Source organism: Trachypithecus francoisi, unplaced genomic scaffold (genome assembly GCF_009764315.1).
Source record: "Trachypithecus francoisi isolate TF-2019V2 unplaced genomic scaffold, Tfra_2.0 Lachesis_group3, whole genome shotgun sequence".
NCBI lineage: Eukaryota > Metazoa > Chordata > Mammalia > Primates > Cercopithecidae > Trachypithecus > Trachypithecus francoisi.
The window spans coordinates 33,433,646-33,439,645 of NW_022681468.1; the positions used below are offsets into that span (position 1 = coordinate 33,433,646).

General features: G+C 46.1%; 1 protein-coding gene across 9 annotated transcripts in view; it reads right to left on the reverse strand.

Moving 5' to 3' along the window:
* Positions 1-5,120, reverse strand: part of PTGR2 (prostaglandin reductase 2) — a 37,361-nt gene extending 32,241 nt beyond the window's left edge. Inside the window, exon 1 of one of the 9 annotated variants that reach the window (XM_033187496.1) lies at positions 4,965-5,115. The gene's annotated coding sequence lies outside the window, so the exon portion shown is untranslated. Of the gene's footprint in view, positions 1-4,789 lie in introns of all 9 variants that reach the window. The other 8 variants (XM_033187489.1, XM_033187494.1, XM_033187495.1 and 5 more) reach the window with 8 other exon arrangements.
* Between the last annotated feature and the right edge of the window lie 880 nt (positions 5,121-6,000).

The following is a 6,000-nucleotide window of genomic DNA, read 5'->3' on the forward strand; positions in this document are numbered from 1 at the left end:
CTATGTGCCAAGCACTGTTGTGAGTGCTTTGTACAGCTTGACTACTGGGATACATGTCAAGAAATGTGACATTAGGTGATTTCATCATTGTGTGAACATCAAAGTGTACTTACACAAACCTACATGGTACAGATGACACTAGACACCGAGGCTACGTGGTTTAGCCTATAACTTCCAGGGTACAAACCTATATGGCATATTGCTGTACTGAATGCTGCAGACAACTGGAACACAATGGTAAGTATTTGTGTATCTAAACACAGAAAAAGTACAGTAAAAATATGAGGTAAAAGATTTAAAAATGGGCGGGGCGCAGTGGCTCACCCTTGTAATCCCAGCACTTTGGGAGGCCAAGGTGGGCAGTTCACCTGAGGTCAGGAGTTCGAGACCAGCCTGGCTAACATGATGAAACCCTGTGTCTACCAAAAATACCAAAAAAATTAGCCGGTGGGTAGGTGGCGCATGCCTGTAGTCCCAGCTACTTGGGAGGCTGAGGCAGGAGAATCGCTTGTACCCTGGAGGCAGAGATTGCAGTGAGCCAAGATCGCGCTACTGCACTCCAGCCTGGGTGACAGAGTGGGACTCTGTCCCCAAAAGAAAAGCAAAAAAAAATGTTTTAATGGTATACCTATATAGGGCACCTTACCATGAATGGAGCCTACCAGATTAGAAGTTGCTCTGGATGAGTCAGTGAGTGAGTGGTAAGGGAATGTGAAAGCCTAGGACATTACTGTAGGCTACTTAGACTTTATTAACACTATACACTTAGACTACACTACATTTCTTTTCTTTTTCTTTTGAAACGGAGTCTTGCTCTGTAGCATGGGCTGGAGTGCAGTGACGCAATCTCAGCTCACTGCAACCTCCGCCTCCCAGGTTCAAGCAATTCTCCTGCCTCAGCCTCCCGAGTAGCTGGGATTACAGGTGCATGCCACCACTCCTGGCTAATTTTTGTATTTTTAGTAGAGACAGGGTTTCACCATGTTGGTCAGGCTGGTCTCGAACTCCTGACCTCGTGATCCACCCGCCTCGGCCTCCCAAAGTGCTGGAATTATAGGCATAAGCCACTGCGCCTGGCCCCACTAAATCTCTTAAAAAATAAAGTAATACTCCAGGCGTGGTGGCTCATGCCTGTAATCCCAGCACTTTGGGAGGCTGAGGCAGGTGGATCATTTGAGGTCAGGAGTTCACAACCAGCCTGGCCAACATGGTGAAACCCTGTCTCTACGAAACATACAAAAATCAGTCGGGCATGGTGGCGCACTTCTGTAATCCCAGCTACTCGAGAGGCTGAGGCAGGAGAATCGCTTGAACTCAGGAGGTGGAGGTTGCGGTGAGCCGAGACTGCGCCACTGCACTCCAGTCTGGGTGACAGAGTGAGACCCTGTATGTATAAACAAACAAACAAACAAACAAATAAATAAATAAAGTAATTGCACTATAAAGTTCTGATGACTATGACATCACCAGGCAAGAGGAATTTTTCAGTTCCATTATAATGTTATGGGAGGCTCATCGTCTGTCATTGTCTTAACCATCATTATGTGGCAAATGATTGTATCATCTCACTGGTTGTGACAGAACAGCTAGTTGCCCTCAGTGACTATCCTCTCCTACTGGACACTATGTTGCCCAGCTAAAAGATTACATTTTCCAACTTCCCCTTGAAGCAAAACCCAGCCATCACAGATTTAAACATAAACACTATGCCATTATTACACCTAATAGAAGTAATAGTACAAGTAATTCCTTATCATCATCTAATGCCTAGTGCATATTCAAACCTCCTGATGTTTCAAGGATGTCTTTTTACATTTGGTTCATTAAAATCAGAACTCAAGGTCCACGTACTACGGTTTGAGTCTCCCTCCCTATTTCATGCCCTTGATTTGTTTCATTACTTTGTCTGTAGAATGTTCTTTGACTGCTACCTCATGGGGTCATTTACCATCACAAGGTAAATGACTAGCTTTTAAAGAAAGAAGGAAATGTCTCTTCTATCTCCTTCCCTTATCTATGACTGCTAGTTACATCCAGAGGCTTGATTACTTCAGGTTGAATTTTTCAGGCAAGAATCTTTAAGGGTGGTGCCACATCCATTCATCACACCAAGAGGTCCATAATGTCATGTAGGGCTACACGTGTTTTAAAAAGAAAACTTTCTACAGAATCTTCATATGTGTCAATTACATAAGGATTAAAAAGCCAAAGGTTTCCAAATTAAGTGGGTCTAAGAGGCCTTAAGTAGTAATAGAACCATAACGGCTAAATTTTCAAAGTAGTCTTTCCAAATGAAATGTCATATTTGCCCTCTTCTCTAATTACTGTCAATGGTATGCTTTATTTCTTTAAAATATTAATATGTATATTATAGATTTGTCCAAACACTGCTTATCAGCATGAAAAATATACTATTAAAGTTCTCTCACTCTCTATTAAATTAGAAACTTTTCAAGTGTCAAATACTACAATTAATACAGGATAATTGTATGATATCCCTCCACAGTACCAAAAAAACACACATTTACAATATAGATAACTTGGCTGGGCATGGTGGCTCACACCTGTAATCCTAGCACTTTGGGAGGCTGAGGCAGGTGGATCACTTGAGGTTAGGAGTTTAAGACCAGCCTGGCTAACATGGTGAAATTCCGCCCTACTAAAAATACAAATTAACCGGGCGTGGTGGTGGGCGCCTGTAATCCCAGCTACTCGGGAGTCTGAGGCAGGAGAATAGCTTGAACCTGGGAGGTGGAGGTTGCAGTGAGCCAAAACTGAGTCATTACACTCAAGCCTGGGGGACAAGAGCAAAACTTCGTCTCAAAAACATAAATAAATAAAAATAAAATATAGATAACTGGATTTAGTCATAAAATTAACAGCTAAAATAAGACACACCAAGTTCCAAGATCTGAAAGAAGGGTATATTGTTAAATTCATCCCAAGTAGGGGAAAAAAAGAGCAAATCCTATTTGCCTGGAATGCTATTCCTACTTGGTGCTAATATTCCAAAATAATAACAGATGAATTTGCTCTGACGTGATGATAAAGAGTGTGTTGAGTGTTTACCTTGCAGCCTGGAAAAGAGAAAGGTCATTTAACTAGGAAGAACAGAGTACTTGTCCTGGTTCTAACCAGGTGGGAACTTGGAAAAAATCCCTTCTGTCAACCTGTTTCCTTAATATTCCTAAACACCAGGAACTGAGCAAAGACTCATTCATTAGCCTGTTTAAACCACCTCCCCCACCCGCATCCCCAAAAAACTGTGAGGTTGGTAATATCATCCTCTCAATTTTATAGATGAGAAAAGGGGCCGGGTATGGTGGCTCACGCCTGTAATCCCAGCACTTTGGGAGGCTGAGGTGGGCGGACCACCTGAGGTCAGGAGTTAGAGACCAGCTTGGACAACATGGCGAAAACCCACCTCTACTAAAAATACAAAAATTAGCCCGGCGTGGTGGCGGGCACCTGTAATCCCAGCTACTCTGGAGGCTGAGGCTGGAGAATCACTTGAAACCGGGAGGTGGAAGTTGCAGTGAGCTGAGATCACGCCATTGCACTCCAGCCTGAGTGACAAGAGCAAAACTCCGTCTCAAAAAAAAAAGAGAGAGAGAAAAAAAAGAGGCACAGAAAGATTGAATAATTCGCCCAAGGTCGCAAAACTTGTAATAACGCTAGAACCCATACTCCAACGCGGCACCTACTATTTCAATCACATTAGCTTCCTAATACCTTTTAATACCCTTATTTCGTGCAATTATTCTACCACTAGCAACTCTGTTGACCACACCTTGTTATAAAACATGTCTTTCCGGGCCCAACGCCGTGGCTCACACCTGTAATTCCAGCACTTTGGGAGGCTGAGGTGGGAGGATCACTTGAGGCCAGGAATGTGAGACCAGTCTGGCCACCATGGCAAAACCCCACTCTACTAAAATACAAAAATTAGTAAGGCGTGGTGGTGGGCGCCTGTAGTCCCAGCTACACCGTAGGCTGAGGCTGGAGATTGAGGTTGCAGTGAGCCGAGATCCAACCAGGACACTCCAGCCTGGGAAAGAGTGAGACTTTGTCTCAACAAACAAACCACATGTCTCTCTGGATCTCTCTGCCAGTCTCCTCCTTCCCCTCCCGAAGTCTTGCATGTGGAGATTCCTATCTGGCTCTTCCCTTTCTCAGCGACCTCACTGAGCCCTATGGCTCTTGCTACCAACCACTTTATATGGAAGTTGATAATAATTTGCGTCTCTAGCCCAGAATTTCAAACTAACTGCCCAGATCGTCAGCGCTAAGAGGGTAAGGACTCGTCTGCTTTGTTCAATGATGTGAGTCCGGGCCGGGCGCGGTGGCTCACGCCTGTAATCCCAGCATTTTGGGAGGCCGAGGCGGGCAGATCATGAGGTCAGGAGATCAAGACCATCCTGGCCAACACGGCGAAACCTCGTCTCTACCAAAAACAACAAAAAATTATCCGGGCGTGGTGGCAAGCACCTGTAATCCCAGCTACTCGGGAGGCTGAAGCAGGAGAATCGCTTGAACCCGGGAGACGGAGTCTGCAGTGAGCCGGGATCAAACCACTGCACTCCAACCTGGGCGACAGAGCGAGACTCCGTCTCACTCTCACACACACACACATACACACACACAAATGTGAGTCCAATCCCCTAAGCCCGGCACATGGTAGGTGCTCAACTAATCTGTGTTAAATGAAAGTTCCAGAGGCACCTCAAACACAATTACGTCAAAACCTCAGGTTGCTTTCCCGCAAGAATTCAAAAAAACACCCCAAAACCTGCTTCTGCTTCTCGAGCATTCCCTATCTCAGTGTTCTGGGCAATAACGCCAGTGTCCCCGGTAGCTCCGGGAGGACGCCTGGAAGTCACCCTGGTTGAGTCTCCTCCCTCACCGCTGAGGCCCGAAGCAGCTTCGGCAGCCACAGTCCCGGCGGCCGCTCGCGCGTCACTGACCGTAGTGGAGCCCGGGTAAACGAAATCTCGCGTGATTTGCCTGAAAGCGGCTGTATTTCACGACCCCAGCTCGCCCCCAGGCCTCGGCCCTCCGACCGCAGTACGCAGGCGCGCGGCTAGGCCCGGCTCAGCGCCCCCTCCCCTCCCAGGGGCGGGGTTTGGAAGCTTAGGGAAGATTCCTGGACGCCCCACGTTTCCGGGAGAAGCAGGGGAAATGCGGCACGTCAGGGGAGAGTTACTAGTCTGGATAAAGTGCGTTAGTAACTTAACCGAGATTGGTTCCCTGTGGCCACCCCTACTGCCTTGACCCAAAAAGCAAATCTTGCAACCTTGACCAGCGAGTTCACATTTAGCAGTCCTTGAAGAAGCTGTATTTGTTTTGTGGATTTCTCCCTGAACCTTGATTGGGAAATCATAGGGAGAGAGGGACTGTCAAGCCTACTCCTTGTTTTATAGACGGGGAAACTGAGTCTCGGAGAGCTGATGTGATGGCATCACCTACCTTTCAGCTGGTTAGGGGCAGTGCTGAGATAAAACGCCTGTCTCCGGACCCTGATCCAGGGCCCCTTTGTGCCTCTTTTATTTCACAAAGAATATCAAATTCCTCCAAGATTACCCAGTGTGGGCTGATTTCTCAATTTCATTCATTGTTAGTTGTCTCCTTTTGTGGTGGACTGGGTTGAGCAAAGTGTATACCTAGGACAGCTTCGGATCCTCAGGGACTTCAGACCCTAAGAAAGATCATGTGAATTAGGCAGGTATAAGAATTGCTTGTATTCACGTGAGAGCTAATAGCTCAGCACAAGTCACGCATGGAGTAGCTGAAAGATGACAAGGTTGGTGAGCAAGGGAATAGTGATCAAACAGGTTGGAGCTCCTGGTAGCTTTATGTCTGAATATTTTTGCTTCTTTGGGAAAGCTTCAGGAAGGACTAGGAGAATTATACTACTTTGCAAACATTTTCAGACAGGAGCTAATCTCTTTTATCCGTCATGGACAGGTAGACAGACCTTCAATACCTTTTGTAATGACTTAA